Source organism: Leopardus geoffroyi, chromosome C3 (genome assembly GCF_018350155.1).
Source record: "Leopardus geoffroyi isolate Oge1 chromosome C3, O.geoffroyi_Oge1_pat1.0, whole genome shotgun sequence".
NCBI classification, from domain to species: domain Eukaryota; kingdom Metazoa; phylum Chordata; class Mammalia; order Carnivora; family Felidae; genus Leopardus; species Leopardus geoffroyi.
Genome location: NC_059338.1, coordinates 38,449,380 through 38,474,454, shown reverse-complemented (window position 1 = coordinate 38,474,454; position 25,075 = coordinate 38,449,380). Strand labels below are relative to the sequence as shown.

Below are 25,075 nucleotides of genomic sequence, written 5' to 3'. Positions count from 1 at the left end.
GTGAATACTTGTTGAAGTAACACTAGCCGGGCTGAAATCTCTAAAGGCAGAGTCCCAGGCAGCGCCCACGCACCAAACCTCAAGCAATGACTGATGAGTTTCTTAATCCATGGCCTTCTGTCCCCATATAACACCTGCTAAGGAACCCGATCGTGGGTCTGTGACAGGTGTTGATTAGGTATCATTAGCCTGATTTTATGATTCTTGGAGAAGAGGTAAGTAATAATATTACAAGGAATTTAAAGGGATCCCCATTAGAAGTGCCTAGCTCTAATCAACCTTTGAATTTACTGTTAATGAACTTCTCACCCATGGAAAGTAAAAAAAAAATGTTGCCATCTGTGTAAAGCCCTGAACTTGTGGGCAGCAGAACCAGGTCTTTGGTCCATCTGTACCATGTATCAGCCCTGTGACTTTGGACAAGTAATCTATGCCCCTTTAAGCCTCGGTGTCCTCAGTCTTTAAAATGGGAATTGTAATACCTCCAAGGGTTATAACTCCACTCACAGGGCTATTGTAAGGATTACATGTGGTAACAATGTGAGCATGGTTAGTAATATGTGAAATGTCATTTAAAAACCAGACAGCACAGTAATTTTTATTATAAACTAAAGTTCTCTTCTGTCTGTTTTATTCCCAGTGTTCCAAAACCTAGACACGAGCTCTCCACAGGGGAGTAGATGCACTGGAGTCATTTTAAGGAGAAAGAGTGTCCATCATCTCGTGCCTGGGAGACCTACTGTTGCCATCTTCTCAGCGACTGTAGCTGTTGGAATAGTCGTGTCTGCAGTCCTCAGGGCAGTGTGGTGTACATGAGGTAAGGTGCCCTGGCATGCTCAGTACCCCAGTGGAATAGCACCTGCTCAGAAAGTTGCCCAGGCTCAGCTTTTCCCAGGGAGAATTCTGTGTTCCAGACTGTCCCCTTCAGAAAGAGTGTTCTGCTTAGATTTGTCAGGGAAGGTGGTTAAGCAATGCAAACAACAAAAGTGGGCCCCAAATGAAAGATCCTAAAAAAGAAGGAGAAGAGGACACTCCGGAAGGAAAGACAGTTGTGTCTATACGGCGGGCACCAAACTAACCTGCCATCAGAAGCCTGGACTCAAAGCCTGTCTCTGATACAAACTGGCTGTGTGGCTTTAGGAAATTCACCCACCCTCTCTGATCCTTTAAAATTATGCTTTGTAAAATAAGCATAACAATGCCAATCTTTTGGTGTTAGTTTAAGATTAAATTTGTGTGAACTTTACAAAATGGAAAATGCCATGTGATTATTAGCTGATTATAAATTTATCTGCCTAAAGTAATCATTCAGAATAACCCAAATGAACTGTGTGCCTACGGGCCTCCACCACATTGTCCATCAAGGAGCCTTAAATGCAATTCTAAGAACCACCCCGAGCTCTGAAAAGGCATCTCCCCTGCAGATGACGGGTGTGCCATGAAAAAGCCAGTTGGTTTCCACAGGTAACTAAAGGTCACCCTCAAGGGGTTGGCTGTTGTCTCCTAGGCACATTCCCCTCCCTGGGGCAGGTGGGGAACATGGCTGCATCCCTCCACGCCTTCCTGAACTCCAGGCCTTATGATTCCCTAGGCCTTTCCTTTGGCCCCATGGTTTTAATTTTCCCAATCAACCTGTTAGGTTAGCAGAGCAGATAAATCCTCTCCGTGCATCCACACCTCTTATGGATGGACTTGCCTGGGGCCACAGAGCTCAAAATGCGCACCAGGTTTCCGGCCACTGCAGCCTGAAACCCCAGTTTGGAGGGCTCGCCGGGATTTGAGCCCAGGTTTCTAAAATCTTTGCCCACAGACAAGGACATGAGCCTGAGCTTAACCAAAGCCCCCTGGGCCACAGCCTTGGAGGTAAACAGCCCCCCATGGACACGAAATTCCCCGGCAACCCTGGCTAGACTCGAACATCTACTTCCACCCATGGCTTTTTATTTTCTTGCATTCGTTTCCAAGGGGACCAGTAGGCACTTGCTCTCCCGACTTTGGTCCTCGCTCCCTGTGTGTAATTAGGGTGCACCCTGTTGGCCCCGCACTGTGATGAATGGGCTTCTTCAGGCAAGGTGGCAGTGACTGGAGCCCTGCCAGCCCCGAGGCCACTCCTGTGCTGCACGGTGTGCTCAGATGCGATTAGCCCTGTGTCACAATGCTTGGCAACCGATCCAGGAGGCAGTGAGGCCTTTGTTCATGCCATTGTCCTGTCAACTGGCTATAACTTCATTTGGCTGCCAGCTTGCTTGGGCTTTTGCATCATCCTGGCCTGCTCTGTCCTCCCTCAGCTAATGGTTAGTCCATAATTCCAGATTTTTCGGGGAATATCTAGGGTGTGCGTGTGAAGCCCCCGCGTCTTCCCCCAAAGCAGTTTTGGAATTAAAATCATAAACAATGAGCAGATTCTTCATGGTTTAGGAGGTAGGCTCCCTGGGACTTCCCCCATTTCCTGCTGCTGCAGAAGGGGAGGAATCACATGTGGTAGACGGGTGTCAGCACTCAGGCACTCTGAGTTGTATAGCTAGGGGTGGGGGCGGGGGGGAGGAGGGTGCATTCAGACATTCATTGCTTCTGCACATTTTAATTGAGCACATACTATGTGCCAGGCACTGTTCTAGATCCTGGGAATAAAGCAATGAACAATAAAGACAAAACGCCCTGCTTTATGCGGCCAACATTCTGAGGTGGGGAAGGGAGTGAGGAGAAGAGACAGGCAAATAAACTGAAAAACAGGCTAAAAGGAGCTAGGGAGAAAAATAAAACAGGGAAGGAAAACCCGGCCATAGGGCATGCTCATTCGAGTGCCCCCCTTGTGCCCAGCACAGAACACATCCCTGACTCTGATCTGGCCAGCTCCTCAGGGCTGCGTCTGATTCCCACACCCCCAGCAGCTGTCAGTTAGAGCTGCTGGGATGGAAGGACCCCCTAGAATCACCCACCAACCCCGCCACCAGGGGTAGCCCCCGTGAGCCAGGCTCCACCCACAGCCACCCTCTCCACCCAACCCTAAAACACCCTCTTCTCCCAGGTGTTCTCCTCCTCCCTCCCCAAAATACTGGCTATGCAGACATTCAGACCCATACAGTGCAGTGGGCACACCAGCCAGCCAACAGACCACGACAGTGCAGAGAGGATGACCCGGCGGGGCCTGTTTACAGGCTGTGGAAACCCTGGGCGGGGGTGGGGCAGAGGTTTTTGTAGGGGCTGTCCCATGCACTGTAGGATGATGAGCGGCACCCCAGGCCTCCACCCACAAGATGCCAGTCGCGCCCCCACCTTGAATTAAGACAGCTGAAACCATCGGCACACATTGCCATATGTCCCCTTTTGCAAAGGGCCCTTCAGTTGAGAGCCACTGGTTTAACTCAACGTCATGCAACGTATTTGACAAAGAAGCACCTTTTATTTGGGTTGGAGGGATGTCTATCAATACTGCACGTACCCTGTGCTATTCCAAACACTCTTAAGTAGTGCTGCTTCTGGATAAAGCCACATTCCCACAGGATTCAGGGCCTTGGGATCTGGGCCCTGGCTGGCACTCTGGCCATGGGTCCAACCATTATCAGTCTCTACTTTTTACTTTGGTAAAGTCCAACCGTTTGTCATTGCCTGTATACACTCTGCATTTTATGTCCTGGGCCTTTGCCCGGCTGCTTCTGCTGCCCATAATACCTTTCCCCCCTTTGCCTCACCTGGTTCACTGATTCATCCTTCAAGATTCCATTTGGGCATCATCTCCTGCAGGAAGCCATTCCTGAAGCCAGGACAGGGCTGAGTGGCCACTTCTCCCCTGAGCTCCCATAGCACCTGGCCTTGGTCCTTCCTACCTCTGAGGTCTGAGACAGGCCCCACAGCCCTATAGCCCCCCCTCCCACTCCCCGTCCCGTAGTACGGGTGGTTGGGGTCCCACAGCACAGGTAGTATGGATCCATTTCTCCCACCTGACCTGCAAAGCAGAGACTCTGTCTTCTCATCTCCAGAACCTGACAAGCTATCTGGCACAGAGTAGGGGCTCAGTAAAGGTCAAAGTGAACTGACAAGTAAATAGAACACAAAGATGAGTGTGGTAAAGGGAGTGAGGACCAGAGAACACAGGCTGGAGGAGGGAAAGAACCAAGGGGAATATTCTTTCTACAACCCAGGAAGGGATGGTAAGGCTGCCTGCCTCTCATTTCTTTCCCCTCTGGGCTAAAGACTTCAATTGCCTTAACCTTTAATCTCACATCCGCCTCATTTTCCAACCCTCTGATGGATCATCTTTGTCATTCACATCCGTCCGTGCCTTCTTCACATTTTCCAGAGGCTGCTTTTGAGTTTAATGTGATATGTTCAGAGCAGCAGGAGCCCAGAGCCTGGTTCCCTGGAGCGGGGAGAGTGGCTTCCACTTAATTAGCTTGAGACTCCATAATTCCCTGAGCCTCACCGGCTCCCTGGCCTGGTGGCTGTTAGAGGAGCAAATTATTTTCACAGAGAAGAGAGTGGAGAGAATTGAATTAGTGATTATGCTAATTGTTTCCTTTTCTGTGTCAGGGACTGCTCCACAGGGAAGCCCACTTCTGGGGCTGGAGGGCGGGCAGGGAGGAGGTGAGGAATTTGGAGAAGCCCTGGGCTCTGAGCTGCGGATGTGGAAAGTCCTCGCTTGAGGAGACGCCTGAGGGATGTGGCTTCTCCGCAGACTTAGGGTCTTCCGCTATGATGAGGGTGGGTGGGGAAAGGACTACTCAAGTTCTGGGCTCTCTCATCCACAGCATGTCCTGTGGGGTAGACACATCTCCATTGTATAGATGGTGAGGTGTGAGGGAAGAAGCCACAGACGGAGAGACAGGCCCAAGGTCACCTGCCTAGCCAGGCGGGGGGACACAGTGAGCAGGGATCCAACTTGATCTAGGAACTGCCAGTCCAGATGATTTCCCTTGCCTCCCAGCCCCTACCCGTGGAGGGCTCTGCGTGTCAGTGACGGCAGGGGAGGCAGTGCTGAGGGCAGACGCCCTGGAGCAGCCCTGATACCATGCGACACAGGCCCAGGACACAGTTGGCCAGCCTGTTGCTCTGTGTGGTTGGCGGCCAGCCCTCAACCCACTTGAACCAGTGCCATTGGAGTCTGTGGTTCCTTCCGTCCAGCCTGCCTGTGCCGCCCCGCCTCGGCTCTCCACACCACAGCTGTCTGGGGAGCCATCTGGATCCCTCACCCTTCAACAACCCAGCAAATTCCTGCCACACTGGTTCTGTTTATCACTGGGGCTGGCAGTGATTTTTGTCAGCCAGCCATTCATCCGTCAGCCAGTCAACAAATGCCTGCTGAGGGCTAGGCACGGTGCTGGGCGATGGAGGTGCAGAGCAGGGCGAGGCAGAGCCCCCACTCTCAGAGAGAGGGCCCCCCCTCCTCGGGGAGGTGGGGTGGGACAAGGTTCGTCAGGGGAGAGGCAGAGGACCCTGTGGACCCCCGGGGCCTGCCTTTCTGTTTAATGCAGTCTGTCTCCATTGCAGACTCGCAGATGTAGCTTTGAGGTGTGGAGAACGCTGCCCGGGCTGAAGCCCCCTCTGTCCCCCGCCCACGTATGGAAGCAGCAGAGATGCCCCTCACTGATCCCCCTTCTCCCCGCAGCACACAGAAACTCAAGGATGCTTAGTGAGAGGCCTGAAGGGACTCAGGACCTGGCCCTTCTGCCCATGGTCGTGGGTGGTGGTCCTTCACCCTGGATGTGGTTTCCAAAACTGAGTGCCGTGGCCCAACTTTGTGCCACCCTGATGGGAGGCAGCAGGTGGAGAGATTAACAGCACAGGTGGACACCCAGGTGCAGGTTGGGGCAAGTGACCTGACCACTCTGTGCCTCATTTTCCCCTTTACGGTAGGAGCTGCACTAGGCCCACTTCACTGGAGTGTATGTGAATTAACGGGCACATACAGCTGATAGCATGGAGGGCACATAGCAAGGGCTCAGTAAATGACAGGCCTGTTGCCTCATTGCACCCTCCGAAGGACGTCCTCTTTCTGCCTTCTTGTTCGCACCTCCTTGGCAACTGTCCAGAGTCCAGAGAGTAAACTGCCTGGGAAGAATGCAGGAACAAAAATACTCGGCTGTGTTGGGAACTTCCCATGTGCAGCTGGTCCTTGATCGCAGGCTTCCCCTGGGAGCTACTCTGTTGGAAGAGTGAACTCAAATCCTGGCTCTGTCACGCCCCTAGTGGTGGTCTCGGGGAAGTCACCCAAACTCACCAGGCCTCAGTTTCTACCCCTGTCAATGTGGATAATACCACCTCCCTCAAATCCTAGTAGAGTATTAAGTAATATAATATAGGAGTGGCCACCTGTCTTCACTCACGATAGAGCAGGAGAGGGTGGAGTGCCGAAGGAGGGGACAACCCGAAGCCCAGTGGGGTGGTCATGAGCCAGAGGGAGGCACGTGACACTTGACTGGAGTCTGTAATGCCAACAGCTGCACTTGAGAACACTCGCTGCATGCTGGTGCCATGCTGAAAGTTCTCTACCTTACGTACCTCACTGCGTCTTTACAGAAGCCTCACAAATTATGTCTCATGCCCATATCGCAGATGAGCAAAGGGGAGGCTGGGCAGATTGAGGAACCCGTCGAAGGTGGCCCGGCTCAGATAGAAGTGGCAGAGCCAGGATTCAAACACGAGCTCTCGACCATCACGGCCCCTCCCCAGTGCTGCCTGCTGGGGGTGAGGAGCAGAGTCTGTCCCACGGGGCCTGAGGGGCTGAGTCACTACGTCCCTCACCTGTAAAATGGACCTAATCATTCCAGCTGTGCAGGGAATGTGCGACATGGGCTTGGTGGTCCTCGCCCCTCTCCAGCCCTCGGCGGGAAACACTTTATAAACAGAATATGACTTACCCGCCCTGCTGCCTGGAGCCGGATCTCTTGCCATGCCAAATTGTTGGAATGGTTCAGTGACAAGTGTGTTATTAGGAAGAAATTTATGTGCCTTCTTCAGAGTGAGTCACTGAATCCCTGTGGTGAGAGGCATGGGGAAGGGGCCCTCTGCAGAGACCAGCTAACTGGGGGACCCTGGCCCCAGCTGTCCCGGGCCTGGCTACCTCCCCAGGCCCTCACTAGAGGGTCAGCACTGACCAGTGATGGGGGGGGGGTGAAGGGAGGAGTGGAGGGACAGCCCTCCATTTAGGGAAAGGTGGTGCCTGTGCTGGGTTTACAGAGACCTCACAGGGGCGTGACAGGCTCCAGAAATCTCTGCTTGCCACCGAATTTCCCAGGATGTTTTTGAGTCAGGCTCCAGGCCGCTCTCTGACCCCTCTCCAAGGGTATTGCACAACCCTCCCCAGGAATAGGTCCGCGGCAAATATGTCAAGAGTTTGGGTGAACCCTCTTCTCTCTGAGACCTTTGAATCCCAGAGGAGGAAGATGGTCTAGAATTAAACTTCAGAGAGAGGAAGAATTAGCTGAGGCATTGCAGTTCTGCTGGGTTTTTTTTTTTCCCCCTTAAAAACTATACAACACCATGTGCAGAGAAGCTCTAGCCCTAGAAGTTGACTCTAGCGGGCAGCAACGTGGAACAAGAAAGCATCTGTCAGGGAATAGCAGGTGACCTCCTTGAGCAGAAGTCACTGCAAGTGGCTAGACAAGGCTGCCCCTTCTCTGCCTGCTCCTGGGTGTGGCGTGAGGGGTTTTCTTGATGCGCTGGAACCCAGAGGGTGGCCTGGAGCATTCACGTGGGCCTCAGGACACGTGGACCACCTGCCGACACTGGCAGTGTCCGTAATGCAGACGAGGTGCAAACCAGCTCACTTCGCTGGTGGCTGCTTATCAGAGCCCGGCTATGCTTGGTGCCTCCGCCTAAGAAAGTAGAGACACACACGAAACACTAATGAACATGTGCGACGTGTCAGGCATTCTTCTCGATCCGTTATCTGTTTGAATTTTTTGGACCCTCGCGACAGCCCTGTAAGATTATTTCTGTAAGGAGCTCAGACTTAGATTAGTCTTATTCCTCAGTTTCCATTTTCAGTGGTTAAGTTAATTGGAGATGTGATGTTTTCCCGGAAAAATCGCTTAATATTGAACACTTGCTTTGGATTTTACACGTCTTCATTTATTATACCCAAAAACACATTTTATAGAAAAAGAAATGAAGGCCTTTAGTCTTTTGGAACATTGCCCTGAGATCACCCCTCAAGGAAGCTAGTCTAGCCTATTAGAAGGTGAGGGACCAGTGGAGGAGAACTGAGGCACCCCAGCCGAAAGCCAGCACCAACCACCAGACATAGGAACAAGGCCAACTTGTGTTTTCCAACCCAACCAACTCGCTAAATGCACTTTCACAAGTGAGCCCAGGTGAAACCAGCAGATGAACACCCAATCAACCCACAGAATCATGAAAAACAGTATAACTATTGTCATTAAAAAATTTTTTTTTAATGTTTATTTTTTTGAGAGACAGAGAGGGAGAGAGAGAGAGACAGAGTGTGAGCAGGGGAGGGGCAGAGAGAGAAGGAGACACAGAACTCCAAAGCAGGCTCCAGGCTCTGAGCTGTCAGCGCAGATTCCTATGCGGGGCTGGAACTCAGAAACCATGAGATCATGACCTGAGCCAAAGTCAGACACTTAACTGACTGAGCCACCCGGGCGCCCCAGCTGTTATCATTTTTTTTATGTGCGTTTCTTTATTTTGAGAGAAAAAGAGTGGAAGAGGGAGGATCCCAAGCAGGCTCCATGCCGTCAGCACAGAGTCTGATGTAGGGCTCGAACTCATGAACTGTGAGATCATGACTCGAGCTGAAATCAAGAGTCGGACGCTTAACCAACTGAGCCACACAGGTGCTCCAAAACTATTGTCATTTGAATAGTTTTGGGGATGATTTGTTATTTAACAATGGATAACTGATACAGCCTCCTAGATCCCACTTCACTTACCCTTTCTTCCCAAACGACCACTAACAGCGGCCTTACAAAGGCATTGAGCCAGAATGAGAAGACCACCCGGGAGGGAAGACTGCAAACATTTGCTAGATGGGCAGGTGGGTAGAGGAGTGGTCTCTGATGGAGTAGAGCTGAGAAAGTGACAATCCACACGGAGGCAGGAGAGGCACAGGATGACACGTGGGCCAAGGAGCCCCAGAGAACCTCCGAAGTCTGGGTGTTTTTAAAGGCACTGGGTACCACAGAAGACAGGAGCAAGGTGCAGCGCTAGGACGCAGGAAGCCACGGCTGACTCTTTTTTCCCCAGGAGAGACCAGAAGTTGTTATCCGGAGAAGCTGAACTGAAGGTGCTCTGGACTCCAGGACACTGGTCCCCGCGGAAAGTGACAGGGAGGTAGGAGCTTGGAAACCGGGAGATTAATTAAAAACTATAAATGAATGATGGGCCGTCAGATTCCCTGCCTGCTCCCAGAACCCCAGCAGCTCGGTGTCACTTCCCTTCCATGCAGGCAGCTGGAATATTCTTCTCTGGGTAGATTGAGTTTCTTCCTCACCCCCTACCCCCTACTCCTAGGAAAAGACCTTCATAAAATGTTGTATGAGGAGTCTCAGGAAAACAGCCTTTGAGCCATCTGGTCACCCTACTATGAAGTCAGCTGGACTGTAACCCTGTCTTTCTCTTAAATATGAAGGGTCACCAGACATTTGAAATGAAAGAGGTCAAAACAGGGCGGAAAACAGGGGGTGAACTCTGAGGAAATAGCATATAGCAAGCAGAAGAACCTGACTTTTTTTTTGTGAAAAGAACTTATAAATTAGTAACCTCGGGGAAATATGACAGAAATAGAATTCCATGAAAAAGGAACAGAGAAGAAAGAGTTCTTGGAAATTTAAAATATGATAAGAAGAGTTAAAAACTCAGGAGAAGGTGCCCAGCATGATTCACAAAAAAACTGTCCGCACCGGAGACCGTCAGTATCAAACTTTCAAACACGGAGGATAAAGTGAATGTCTGGGAAACCCCAGAAAAAGAAAAACACTTAAGAGACAAAGGAATGGGGGGGGGGGGTGAGAGGGGCATCAGACTTCTCTCCGGAAGCACCGGATACAAAATAATGAAAGGATGCCTTCCAAATTCGGAAGGAAAATGATTTTCAACCCAGAATCTTATGCTCAGCCAAATCAATCAAATGCGAAGGGAAAATTAAAGAATAACCTTTTCAGACATGTAGGACTCAGAAACCATTCTCATCATGAAAGAGAAATCCATGGCACACAGAAACAGGGGCTTCAGCAAAGGAAAATCAGAGGGGAGTCTCGGGGCTAAGAGGGAGGGGCCATTCTGGAGAGGAGAGGCTCCCAGGACCTCGAGGAGAAGGGAAGGGCTGACACATTTACCTAGGTGAGTGGTGGGAAATGATCGCCGGGCCTCCGATAGATCCACTAAAGGAATTAGAGGAAATTGCTTTAAGTAGAAGAAACTAAGAAATGGGAATGAGGTGGGGGATTACTTGTTCTCAGAAATAATACATAAGAAGTGCCTGGCTGGCTTGGTTGGTCTTAATCTCAGCGTCGTGAGTTCAGGCCCCACACCGGGTGTGGAGCATACTTTAAAAAGGTAATAATAATAATAATAACAATAATAATAATAATATATAAGAAATAGAATTTAGGTGAATATTTTGAAACCTGGAGTTAAGAGCAGAAGAAAAGCTGCTGCTGAGTTGAAAGTGGTTGCCTCAGAGGAGCAGAGAAGATTGGGGCTGGTTTCTGCTGTGTCTTTTAGCCTTGTTTGATATTTATTTATTTATTTATTTAATCAATCTATTTATTTATTGGGGGGGGAGGGGCAGAGAGGGAGAGAGAGACGCCCAAGCAGGCTCCACACTGAGAGCATAGAGCCCAATGTGGGGCTTGATCTCACAAACCATGAGATCATGAGCTCAGACGCTTAACTGACTGAGCCACCCAGGCAGCCCCTAGCCCTGTTTGATTTGTAACTATGGGCATAGGTCACTTGAATAAAATAAACATTATTGTTATTTATTTATTTATTTTTTAGAGAGAGAGTGTGTGAACAGGAAAGTGGGGCAGAGGGAGAGAGAGCGAGCGAGCGAGCATGGATCATGACCTGAGCTGAAATCAAGAGTCAGACGCTTAACCAACTGAGCCACCCCGGGTCCCCCAAATATTAATTTTTATATGGAAACAAGAGCATGGGTTTGAGAGTTCAATGACAGAGTTTAAATCTCTCTCTACTCTTACAGACGGCAGCGCTTGGGTCAGGCCACTGGCCTTCCTCAGCCTCAGGTTCCTTATCTACCTTGCAAACCTGAAGTGAGGATTCAACATAATTTCTGTGAAGGGCTCAGCACAGAATAAATGCTCAATAAATGACAGCCATTATAGTTTTTTTAAGTTTATTTATTTTGAGAGAGAGAGAGAATGAGCAGGGGAGGGGCAGAGAGAGGGGGAGAGAGAGAATCCCAAACAGGCTCTATACTGGCAGCACAGAGCCCGACGCGGGGCTCGAACCCACAAACTGTGAGCTCATGACCTGAGCCGAAACCAAGAGTCAGATGCTCAACCCGCTGAGCCACCCAGGCGCCCCATGGCCATTATAGTTTTTAAGATTTCTGAGAAATTTCATGGTAGAGAGCGAAAGCAAACTCCACTCCCGAGGTTTCGGAGGAGTCTATAGAAAGCCTGGAAAAGTGTCACCCTGACGTCTGCCAGTACACTGTCCAGCTGTTATTAAGCTGCAGACCTTCTGCAGGCCCCCACCCCGTCCGCTCAGTATCTGGGTTATTAGCGATGGTGTGGTCAGCTTTCAGAGAAGGTTAGCAGGAGTTAGGGTGTGCAGGGAGCAGCTTTTCACGTAAAGGCCCAATTCATTCCCAGAGCCTGCTGGCTGCGTGAGGGTCTTCCTTCTGACGCAGTTGTCCCACACAAATCATTACCTCCGTGGAAGATGGGGCGTTCTGTGCAGAGCTGGGAGAAGGCAGCTTCAGGCTCATCTGGGGGTGGGGAGCACACTGGCATCAGGCAGAGAGGTCCTGCCCCTGACCTGCCTGGATCCTGGGCTAGAGCCACCAACAGGGTCCTGGTGCCCTACCCAACCACGGGGGCCTCGGAGGAGGGCCTGAGGCTGAGTATGCTGACCCCTGGCCTCACTACCTACACAGATTTATTTCAACAAATATATTGAGTGGGGAAAAGTCTGGAGCGAGAAAGAGACCCTAAAATGTTAACCACAGTTCTCTCTGAATGGTGGGATTTGAAGTGCTTTTCATTTCTTCCTGCTTATCTGTATATTTCAAGTTTTGTACGATACTCATCCATTCTCTTTGTTCTTTTAATTAATAATAATCATAAAGAACAAGGTGACGAGTCCCTGCAAGGGGAGTGAGTGCCGTAGGAGAAAGTTCCATGGCCCTAAAACAGATGACCTTCAGCCCGAGACATTCCATAACAGCAGGGAACATGTCAGTCCTCTGCCCGCCAGGATTTCTAGAATTCAGAGAACCCGTTTTGGGAGGAACACAGGAGGGTTGGCAAGGAAGGATGATAGAAAAAAAAAAAAAAAGTCGGTACTTCAGCAACACTTACTCATGCAAATGTGCTGCTCTTCACTGTCAACTCACTCCCTCCTTACGAGGACCTCATGAGATCAGGTCAGTCATCGTCCCCACTGGACAGATGAGAAACTGCAGCCCAGTAAAGTTAAGCACCTGCCCAAGGTGCCAGCCGGAACATGAACCCAAGCATCCAGCTCTGGGGGCTGGGCTGGTAACCACCGCACTGTACAAGGCTGGAGACATAGAACTGCAGTCAGGGAGTGCGCGGGAGATGCTGAAATTCCAGGGATGCTCATTACTTCCTGAAGAAAAGTTCCTTTTTATTTCCTGGAGGTCTGCCCAGTGAGAGAGACCAAGGTCGCAGTCATGGACTTGGGCATCCGCCGCTTTCAGCCTGGAACTGAGGCTCCGCTAACATCTCCTGGGACCTCATGCACCTGGCTGGTTTACTTGGTGCCATCAGTGTCTAGGCCTGTGTCCTGCACATCACTGATTGTTGGATACTGATGATGTGGCCCCATTTTACCAGTAAGGAAACTGAGACTCAGAGAAGTTAAGGAAAGCATTCAAAAATCCCACCGCAAATAAATATTGGAGCTGGGTTTGGAGATTGGATTCTGATCCCAGGAACCGTGGCTCACACTCACCCTCTTGGACAGTCCTGTTTCAAGGCGTAGCATGTCACAAGACACATCTGTGGCCACCTGGGAGCCTCAGCGGCCAGTCATCCCAATGGGCAGCAGTCTAGGAGCAGGGGAGGGGGCAGCTGGGCCACAGGAGAAACAGAGTCACTGACAGGAAACAGCATGGAGTGGTGGTCAAGGGCATGGACTCGGGGCCAGATGTCCAAAATGTGGCTCTACTTAGTAACCATGTGACCCTGGGCAAGTTAATCACTCTGAGCCTCAGTTGCACTTTTGTAAACTAGAGGCAATATCTCATGGAGTTGTTACGAAAATTAACTAAATTAGTACATACAGAATACTTAGTACAGCAGCTGGCCCATGGCAGGGATGTGTGTGTGTGATAAACAGCACCAAACTGGGTAAATATCCACAGGATCCATGCATGAGGACCCAGCCACTTCTGTGTTCCATGTCCAAATCCACAGCAAGGGACTACCATTAACTGAGCGTCCTGTACCCACCTTTGCTACTGTATCAAAATATACCCGAAAATTTAATGACTTAAAACAACCACCATCTTTTTGCTCACGATTCTGTGGGTTAGTGATTTAGGCTGCTATCAGTGGGGCCATTCTTCTATTGGTCTCACTAATGGGGCTGCAGTCAGCTGGGACATCCGCTGAGGGCTGTTTGCTTGACAGCAGGCTTTCTAAACCATAGCACTATTGACATTTGGAACCGGATAATTCTTTGTTGTGGGCACTGTCCTGTGCATTGTAAGATGATGTTGAACAGCATCCTTGGTCTCTACCCACTAGATTCCAGTAGCACCCCCCACACAGACAATTAGGACAACTAAAAATACCTCCAAATGTTGGCAAATGTTCTCGGGGGCAGGGGAGGGCAAAATTGCCCTCTGGCCAAAGACCACTGGTCCAGAGGAACTCAGCATGAAGACTTGTCTTTGCTCCTATAGTCTTGTCTTCCAGTAGCCCAGACTTCCTGATAGCAGGAGTGGTGGGGGACAGGAGGCGGCCCCAGCAGCAAGAGAGAGAGCAAGCCCCCACGCACAGATGCTGTGCAAGCCTTTTCCTGCATCGCATTTGCTGATGTTCCATTGAACCAAAGCAGATCATATGGTCAGGCCCAGAGCTACTGTGAGCAAGGATGACACAATGGTGTGGGAATGGAGGCCTCCAGATCTGGAGCCACCACTGTAACAATAACCACAGTAATTTGTCCGCCATGCGGATGATGAGTGTTGCTGGTGGGCACACAGCATCAGGGGAGGGGAATGTGACCTTGGGCAGGTCTCTTTCTCATTGTGACCTCATCTGCACAATGAGGGAAGGGCTTATTCTGAGTGGTCCCCAGGCTCAGGGGCTCAGAGGTGCTAAGAGAGAGATGGTTGATTTCATAGAGGCAGCGTGCATCACATCAGGGGGACACTGGACCCTGCTGTGAGAGGGACCTTCCTTGGTCCTAACACACCCCAGACTGGCATCTGCTTGGCCCCGCTGGCCCTTCTAAATGGCCTTTCCCAGGCTAGAAAATCTTGGATTTTAAAATAGAAACAGGACAAAATACTTTGCAATCCTACAACATCTCGTGGGTCTCAAAAAGCTTCTCCATGCTCTGTTAGGTAAGATAACGTGCAGACTCCCACACTGCAGCGTCTTAGCATAATAAAATCTTAGTTGACTGTCCAGAGCGGGTGATCCTGACTGGGGGGAAGGGACCCTGCCATCCAGGAAACCAGGCTGTGGTTTCCACGTTACCCTAGGCAATGACATCCTACTGGCAGATGGAAGGAAAAGCAAAGAATCACATGGGAAGCAGTCATGAGCCAGACCCGTGAGTGGCCACCTCCCTCTGCCCACGATCCATGAACCAGAACTCAGTGGACGTGGGGAGGGATAAGAGCTGGAAATGAAGGTAGTAGCTATGAGCTCAGGAAGAAAGGCCAACAGACTCAGTGAACTCAGAGTAGTTTCTACCAAAAAACACACTTCCTCATGATGTCTCCACAAGGGCCCTGGCAGGAAGGGATGTTCCCGTGTGCTCCCAGCTGGGCCTCTATGTGTGGAGACAGGAGGGACATGGCTGACCTTTGAGTCCAAAAGTCAAAGCTAGAGCTTTCCTTTGCCATTTCACCTGACATATCATAAAGGAGATGTGATGTGATGTGATATGATATGGTATGATCTGATATGATCTATATTGGCAGGACCTGTGGGATATCTTCAGTTTCTGTGATCTGGTGTCTGGTATGCCCACCCCAACTTCTTCCGTACTCTGAGTCAGGGCTTGGGTTGACTCGGGGAATGCAGTACGGCTGGAAAAGGGAATCCAGCCCTCCCTGTCTTCCCTACTCAGGCTCTAGGTGATAGCCCTGTCTTTGTTCCCTCCTTCTCTCCCTTGTCCTTTGAATTTGGGGTTAAGTTCTACTGAGTTCATCCCTTCAGTCTGCCCCACCCCCATTGCCATCACTGCTCCTCCCCGGTCACACCGCCATTACCAATTCAATCCACCTTCTCTCAGCTTTGGACTCAAGCCCAGCCCTGGTGCTTATTATTAGCATTGTGAGTTGGAGCAAGTGACTTCAAGCCAGTGTCTCCATAAGGATGATAATCTTATCCAGAAGACATACAGTAAGAATTGTGTGAGCCAAACATTCAGGTAAAATGACTTTTGGAAACTGCAAAGCACCCTGCAATGCCCCCTGCTCCCACTGCTCCTCATCTGGGGAGGGGACCCCTGTCCACATCCTCAGGCCTCCTGTTGCCCACAGGGAACTTCCATCCTTACCCTGGCAGTCCATATCTTCCACAGTCTGGCCAACTTCAGTTTCCACTTTTTCCCTTTATGGGTCCAGCCAGACAGAAGACTTGCCGTCTCCCACACATGGCCCTTGTTTCCCCCTTCTTCGAAATTTGTCTCCGTGCCTTTGAGTTCATTCCTCCTCCTAAATGCCTCTCCTGTTTTCACGTGCATCATCTCTCCCTGTGTTGCAAAGCAGGATACTAACTTTTTCATCAAGGAATTTCCACCCTTCTGAATTCTTGTCATTCCCACTTGGAAACTGTTCTGCTTGTACTTAATGCCACAGGTTAAATTATAGCACATCAGCCTGGGTGCCCAGGACAGGCATGCAGAATAAGACACGGCAAGACATGTACACGGCAAGACGGGGTCCTGGTCCTTGAGGGGCTTTCTGACTGCCTAGGAGGATAGACACAAATATAGTCAAGTACCCGCAACAGAGAAAGGCCTTTAGACAAGTGCTAAGGAGAGGAAGCAGTTCTGGATTCTGCAGAGAGGCTTCCCGGCCTCTCAAGTGAACCAAACTGGGCCTTGAAAGGTGCCTGGCATACCAGCAGGTGGAGAGGGAGAGGGAGGACCCCCAGTAGGGAACACGGGATGTGCAGTGTGGCACATTGGTTCAGGGATGTGGCTTCATACCCCTCAAGGGTGGGATTCCTGCTGGCTCATTTTCGCCTCCCCAGAGCAGTTCCCAGCCACAGGACACTATCTCCACTAGCCCATGATGAGTGTCACAGGGCCACGGAGCATCAGGGGCACCAGGCTGGGGGTGCTCTGCCCTGGGAAGAGCTTCCCCACTGTCTCTCCAGAATGTCTGTGGTGTGTACTCGGAACATCTATTAAATGAGTGGTGGCAGGCTATGAAAGAACCTCTCAACTCTGTCAGAGCCCTCTGTGACCTGAAGCAAGGCACTTCTCCCCTCCAGACCTCTGTTTCCCCAACTGTCAAGTGAGTTGATCTCAAAGGCACAAGGGACCCCTATGGCAAGGAGATGTAGCCCATTAGTTGCAGAGTCAGGATACTGGGTACAAATCTCCAGCTTCCCAAGTGACTTCAGGTCAGCAAATGAATTTCTCTACGCCTCAGTTTTCTCCTTCGTAACAGGGAACAATCATACTGCAAAACCGAATCAGAACACCCTAAGTGGCATCCAAAGAATTCAGTTGCACTTATGTATATTTACACATATACATAATATACTATATATATAAATATGTTAGGGGTGCCTCGGTGGCTCAGTTAAGCGTTTGACTTCGGCTCAGGTCGTGATCTCGAGGTTAGTGCGTTCAAGCCCCTAGTTGGGCTGTGTGCCTACAGCTCAGAGCCTGCAACCTGCTCTGGATTCTGTGTCTCCCTCTCTCTCTGCCCCTCCCCCACTCACACTCTCCCTTTCTCTCAAATATAAAATAAACATTAAAAATTTTTTAAAGGAGATAAATATGTTAATATATATAAAATGCTAACATAGTAAGTGTGCAATGAAAGTGATTAATTGGTAGTAGAAAACCAGAGCTCCCTAGCAGGGCTCAGGTGTGTGCTCGGGCTCACTGAGGACCTATTTGTGCACTGGCTGGGAGCATATCAGGGAGGGACCCTGGCAGGGCTGAGGCCCCACTGTCTGAGGCCTGGAATCCTGCCGGCCTCACAGCACCTTCCAGGGCTGGTTCTGCTCTGCCCAAGGTTGGATCTAGAAATCCCTGGGTGGGGGGAACCTGACTTGGGAATTACCTCTGAGTGAGCAAAAACAAAAAAAAAAAAAAAACAAAAACAAAAAACTATTCTTCAAGGTCCCAAGAGGATAGCAGGAAGACATGTCAGAGACCACCCTCCTCCTTTTCTATAAAAATGCTCCAAATCATGTGCGTGATTAATATCCCAAACACTTTTTTCCCTGTTGGCCTGTATCACAAGAGAACAGTTAAGCTACTTTTTGCCCACAGGGGAATTAAAAATTAAATAAAAAAAAAACTAAGTAAATAAACTGCTAACGAAAGAAAGAAAGAAAGAAAGAAAGAAAGAAAGAAAGAAAGAAAGAAAGAAAGAAAGAAAGAAAGAAAAAAGAGTGTCTAAATAAAGCCAGCTCCTACCACCCCAGCCCAGGTGAGAACTCCTTGACACTGGCCCTCTTCTCTCCCCAGGCAGGGCTTGCTGGGGCAGGACTGCCCGCCTCCCTACTCCACTCCTCCCTGTGACCCAGCAGCATTAGACCATCTGCAGATGCTTCTAAACCAGGGAGGTCAGTCAGGAGCCTGAGTCCCACGTGCATCCCAGACTAGACCCGGAAAGGGCTTTCGCATTGTGATGTGGGCACACCTCCATTCTGCACCTTATAAGCACAGGTATCCGTGTGGGAGGGGATTCTGGACAGCCCCCCTTTTACAGATGAAGAACTGAAGCCAGGAGAGGAGTCAGCCACGCCTCCCTGGCTGATTCTTCTCTGTTCTCTTTCTGTTTCCTTCTCACCTTCTTCCTGATCTCTAAATGTTGGCGTGCCCCAGAGCTCAGCACACAGACCCTCCCACACTATCGCAGGAACCTCACCCAGGCCTGTGGCTTTTATGCACCACTCATATGCACCTGTGGGCCGCTTTCAGCTGTGGATCCATAGCCCAGACTCTCTGCCGGACTCCAGGCTCATACATCCAACTGCCCACTCAGGGTCCCCTCTGGGATGCCTCATGGGTGTCTCTCTTTGCGTGGGTCCAAACTGAGTTCCTGACCTTTCGTTCTCCCAGTGCATTTGAGTTCGTGGCAATTCCATCATTGCTCAAGCCAATAACCTTCGAGTCACTCTTGGCTTCTATTTCTCACAGACTCATGCCCAAACCATCAGCAGATCTGCTCCTTCCCATCTCCGCCCCACCACCCTGCTTTGAGCCACCATCAGCCCTAGTTTGGTTTGTAGTAGTCTTCTCTTTGGTCTCCCTACTTCCACTCTTGGGCCCTGTGGTCTGTTATAAACTAACTGAGCAGCCAGGCTATCCTGGGAAGATAAAAGTCAGCTGAGGTCCCTGCTCAGCAAAAACCCCTCCAATGGCACCCCATCCCAGACATAGTACTGGCCCATGTTACCCCTCCACCTGAGGTCCTGGCCCGCATTCCCTCCCTGCTCCCTCCATGCCAGCCACAGTGGCCCCCCAGTACACCAGGTGTAGATGCACTCACACCTTGAGGCCTTGGTATTTGCATCTCCTCTGCTTGGCACACTCCACCACCCCCCCCATTCCCAGGTATCTGCATGCCTGCTCCCCCTCCTCCTGAGCACACCTTCACTCCTCCTCCTTATGCAAACCCCATCTTGCCAGTGAGGTCTTCCCTAACCTCCTCAATTTATTTTTTATTTATTTTTTTTAACGTTTTTATTTATTTTTGAGACAGAGAGAGACAGAGCATGAACGGGGGAGGGTCAGAGAGAGAGGGAGACACAGAATCTGAAGCATGCTCCAGGCTCTGAGCCATCAGCCCAGAGCCTGACGCGGGGCTCGAACTCACAGACCGCGAGATCGTGACCTGGCTGAAGTCGGACGCTTAACCGACTGCGCCACCCAGGCGCCCCTAACCTCCTCAATTTAAATTGCACCCCCCTCCATTTTCTGTCCCCCCTTTCTACTTTATTTTCCTCCATGACACTTACCACCAAACAGGCTATATAGTTTGTTTATTTTGTTTATTTTTCTCCTCTGACTGGAATATAGTAAGTTCCCCGAGGGCAGAGATTTTTATCAGATGCACAGTAAGGGCTCCGTAAATATTCAGTAAACGTAGAAAGAACAGGAATCAGAGGTTCTGGTGTGTGTGTGTCACCTTTTCCCATGAATGCCGTTGCACTTAGCCAGTGAATGAAAGAGGAAGAGAACACCTTAGATCAAGTTCAATGCCTCCTTGATGAGGGACACTGATCAACTTGAGGGGCACTGAGGCCTAGTGAGGGGAAGGATATCCCAGATAATCACAGAACACGACTTCAGAGCTGGGACTGGATCCCTCACACCCATCTCCCCGAGTGTATGCTCTGGTCTCCCTGCCACCCACGGCTAGATAGAGGCCACTCCATGCTGACAGCAAGTTCCAGTCTCATAAGCCACAAATAAGAATGAGGAACAAAGAAAACAAAGAAGTGAGGTGTGGAGGGGGGGTATTTTTAGTTTTGTTGGTTTCTAAGTGCATACATATATAGAAAGGTCTATAAGTATGGCTATATATAGTTATTAAATCAGGAAGCAAGTTGAGTGGGGGGTCAGCTTTTCCGGGGGTGGCTGTGAGCCTGTTGCAACACGAACAGTTTTGAATCAGAGTGGCTGATTCCGAGGAAAGTGGCCTGCTGAGTCAACTGGAAGCTGCCTACCTCATGTCAGGAGTCCAGAAAGAGTCCAGGGAGCTATATCCTCCTTTTTCCTCTCCTCAGTCAGCCAGAAGAAGCAGTGAAATTCCAAGGCCCACCCAAAACCCAGTTCCTGGCCAAGGCTTTTATGGTCAAAATGTCCCCTGTGTAGATGGGGATTCTGAAGATGGATGCTGAAGGGAAACCTGGAGCCCCTGCACCCAGCTGACCAGAGACACCTGCCTTTGGCCATCAGGAACTTTCCTAGACCTCAGGCCAGGCTAAAAGATGAGGCCTGGGTCAGCACGGAGCACTTCTTATTAGCCAGACACTGTTCACTACATTTGATCTCATTTCATACAACACCTTACTAGGGAGGTACTTTTATAATCATCTCCATTTCACAGTTGGGGAAACTGAGGCAAAGACTGGATAAGTAATGTACGCAGGTCTCCTCTTAGGTGGCAGGCCCAAGCAGTCTAGCCTCACAGTCCAGGCCCTTAACCATGAGCCACACTGGCTAGAGGGCGGGAAACCTGGGCCAACGCCCAAACTGTGTGGCCTTCATTCATTCAGCAAGTGTTTACTGAGTATTTCCTATGTGCATAGTACCTCTGGGCTCTGGGATGTGTGGCTGGCTCCAGGGCTGGAGGCCACAAATCTCTGGCTGGACAGTGAGCTAAGTGATGAATGTAGGGCAAGCACATTGGTTGCTTGTGGAAAGTGAATGAGGGCAGGTCTTTCCTCTCACCTGGGGCAGCCTGAGGGAGGTATCCTGATTCGAGCTGTAGAAACAGGGGCTGGTGTCCCTCTGTGCAGCAGGAGAAGGACCAAGCCCTGGAGTTGGGGGCAGATCCCTACCCTGGTACAGATTATGTTATAGTTGGGGAGACACAGACAATGACCACAAATAAATGAGATAATTAGGATGGTTACAAAGGCCCTAAAGAAAACAGGGTGATGGGACGGCCCTAGGTTGAACTGTGTTCCCCAAGAAGTTATGTGTTGGTGCTGCCCCTAGAATGTGGCTTTATTTATTAAGGTAATCGAGTTAAAATGAGATTATGGTGGGCTCCAACCCATTATGACTGGTGTCCATATAAAAAAAGGGAAATCTGGGGCGCCTGGGTGGCGCAGTCGGTTAAGCCTCCGACTTCAGCCAGGTCACGATCTCGCGGTCCGTGAGTTTGAGCCCCGCGTTGGGCTCTGGGCTGATGGCTCAGAGCCTGGAGCCTGTTTCCGATTCTGTGTCTCCCTCTCTCTCTGCCCCTCCCCCGTTCATGCTCTGTCTCTCTCTGTCCCAAAAATAAATAAACGTTGAAAAAAAAAAATTTTTTTTTAAAAAAAAAGGGAAATCTGGACAGAGGTACATGGGCACAAGGCCACGTGAAGATGAAGAGACCGGGGTGATGCGTCGACAAGGAACACCACATTTCCACAAACAGCTGGAAGCTGGGAGAGAGGCCTGGAACAGATTCTCCTCAGAAGGATCCAGCCTCTCTGACGTCTTTATCTTGGGCTCCTAGCCTCAGGGACTATGAGAAAATAAATCTTTGTTTCTTAAGCCACCCAATCTGTGGTGCTTTGTTACGCAAGCCCTAACAAACCGATACAGGGACCAAGAGTGTCTGGGGAAGAACAGGATTACTTGAGCTAACACACTGGGCCATGTCTGAGGATGGGACATTTGGGCTGAGCCTGAACATTGAGAAGGAGACAGTCCTGCGGAGAGCTGTGGAAGATCCACACCCCAGAGATGGAAGCAGACTTGGCATATCTACGGAGAGATGGCAGGGCCAGGTGGCTGGAGCAGGGGGAGTGAGGGCAGAGAGGGTCAAGGTAAGGTCAGATGGAAGGCAGAGGCCAAAGCAGGTAGGGCCTCATGGGACATGCTGGGAATTTGGATTTCACACTAACAGCAATGGGAAGCCAGTGGAGGGAGTGATGTGAAGCGATTTTCCCCTTCTAAAGATCTCCTTGGCTGCTTCATGGAAAAGGCCCTTGAGGGCCAGGTAGGTGGAGATCGGTTAGCAAATGGGGCTCACGTCCTGCTGAGAAATGAGTGCCCTCAGCCGAGGGCGCTGGAGAAGGGTGGGGGATGGTCTGTGTGGTGATAAACTGGAGAACCCCAGTTACTGGAGAACCCCCCAACAAGACTTGCCCGTTCTGGGATGAGAGGGAGAGAGAGGCATCGAGGATGACCCCTGGGATTTTAGTCTGAGCCACTGAAAGAACAGCAGTGCTTTTTACAGTGGGAGAAGGAAGGGGGTGGGCAAGGGGGTTCATCGAAGAGGAAGACTGACAGCCAGCTTCCATCCAGATAAGATTTATAAGATGAGGCCAAAAGGTAAATTAGAGAGACCTAGTCCCTGTGCTAAGACTCACAGCCTGAGGGAGACAGACATGTTAGCAAATGATAGAAACACCATGTGCCAAGTGGCTGGCTACACACAGCTAAGGGAATTAACTCTGGGGAAGTTGGACAAAAGAGGAAAGGTTTTTGTTTTGTTTTTTCAAAATAATTTCAGACTTACATAAAATGTTGCAAAAATAGTACAAAGAATTCCCGAATATCTTTCACCTAGTTTCCCCAAGTGTTGACATCCTACAAACGTACAGTTCAGTCCTCAAGACGGAAATCAACATCAGCCACAAACCTCCTTCAGATTTCATCAGCTGCCTCACTCATGTACTTCATTGGGTCTGGGAGCCAGTGCAGGGACCCCACATAGTATTTAGTTGTCATGTTTCCTTAGGCTCCTGGGACAGTTCCTTCATCTTACTCATTCGTGACCTTCATACTTTTGAAGAGTACCAGCCAGTTATTCTGTAGAATGTCCCTCAACTTGGGTTTGGCTGGTGTTTCCTCAGCACGTGTGTTTTGACAAGAACACCACAGAAGCGATGCTGTGCCCTTCTCAGGGCATTGTATTGGGCAGTACATACGTGAGGCCAATCTGTTGGGTTTCTTGTTATGTTGACTTTGATCACCTGCCTAAGGCAGTGTCTGCTAGGTTTTTCCGCTGTAACGATACCATTTTCCACTTTGCAATTAACAAGCATCTTGTGGGGAAATACTTTGAGATTATGTAAACATCCTGTTTCTTACCACATTTTCACCCACGAATGTTTGTTTCCACTGATGATTCCTGCTTTAAACAATCATTATTGTGAGTGTTTGCCAAACGGTGGCTTTCTATTTCCATTGTGTCTTCTAACATCTATTCATTGGAATTTTGCTGTGAGAAAGAGCTGTCCCCTCTCCCTTATGTATGTATTCAAATACTTGTCTATATTGGATAGACCCATTATTTCTTATTTTGCCTTTAATTTATCTTATAATCTATTTTGATTATTATTTATTTTGTTGATGAAATTACCTCAGATTTGGCCATCTTGAACCCCTTCAAGTTGGCCCCTGTGTTCAAAAGGAAAGTTTTGAGCTGGGTCATGAATGAGGCATAGGGACTTACAGGGAAGAGAGAGAACAGAGGTTCCAGGCTTGAGGGCCTGAGGACAACTATGGGCATGACCCCCAGTGCTCTCTGAGGATGCTGGCCGGCCTCTGGGCTTGCTATTCCTGACCGTGAGGGCCAGGAGAATGCAGCCACATGCTTTGCTCAGGGGGAGAGACCTCCACTGATGATGCCCACCCCCCCGCCCCCCCCTCCCACACACACACACACACACAGGACTTCCCTAGGGACAAATTCTCTGGGGATGCGGTTGCTACAGCTATTCCCAGCATTTGGGCTATTAATGCATCTGCCTGGATTTGCTCAAGAGGGGCCCTCCACCAAGCCCATAGACCCCTCCAGCCACTTCCTGCCTGCCACTGCTCTGCCAGATTGGCCATCACTCAGGGCTGTGATGTCTCCACTGGTTGGCCAATGACTGAAGGGTGTTCCCTTCAGCCTGAAGGGCTTATATCAGGGGAAGTAGTGAGGCTCTTGGAGCTATGGAGTGACAGAACCACATGTAGAGACATGTCCTAGAGTCTCATCTGGGTGAGACTGGCTATCGTTTGGTTTGTTGTCATCTTCTCTTTTTTTTTTTTTTTTTTAATTTTGAATGTTTATTATTTTGAGAGAGAGACAGATACAGAGTGTGAGCAGAGAAGGGGCAGAGAGAGAGAGGGAAACACAGCATCTGAAGCAGGCTCCAGACTCTGAGCTGTCAGCACAAAGCCCGGCGCAGGGCTCGAACCCACCAACTGCAAGATCATGACCTGAGCCAAAGTCAGATGCTCAACTGACTGAGCCAACCAGGCACCCCTGTTGTCATATTTTCAATCCAGGTCCCCTGTGAAGTCTTGAGGAATGCCCAATAGTGTGTACCTAGTGGGCAGAGGGCAGGAAAGTGGCAGCTGGATGACTGTCAGTCTGGTCCAAGCCCCTGGCAACAGGGATGGAGATCTGCCCCAAAGGCAGAATGACTTACCTCAGGTCACAGAGACAGTTGGTGGCTAGGGAAGACCCAGTGTTCGGACCCCTCATGTCCTTCTTACCACTGCACGTTCCCAGTCTGTGCTCCTTCTTGTTTCTCAACCGCTGATGAGGTCACAGTCTGGGTTTATGTGTCCATTTCCCTCCATCCTCCCCAGCAGGCAGAGAGACAGAGGCCCGTGTTCTGGGCCCCCTCTGGGGCAGGGCGTCTCAGCACCTGAGCAGCACGGACCCCTCCCCCACAGGGAAGGAGAGCGGTCCTGGGTCTTTCAGCAAGTGCAAGGCTGAGGTCAAGCCCAGGCTCACCTTGCGACTTCTTCTGGCTGGATGCCTGTGGCCTCTCCTAGACCTGGCACTGAAGCTGGCATCGGCTGCCATTTCTTC

General features: G+C 50.2%; 1 long non-coding RNA gene across 1 annotated transcript in view; it reads left to right on the top strand.

The window, feature by feature from the left end:
- Positions 1-796: 796 nt before the first annotated feature.
- LOC123584860 overlaps positions 797-25,075 on the top strand; it is a 45,900-nt gene continuing 21,621 nt past the window's right edge. Inside the window, exons 1-2 of the long non-coding RNA XR_006705709.1 lie at positions 797-817; positions 9,205-9,291. This is a non-coding gene — a long non-coding RNA (uncharacterized LOC123584860). The remainder of the gene's footprint in view (positions 818-9,204; positions 9,292-25,075) is intronic.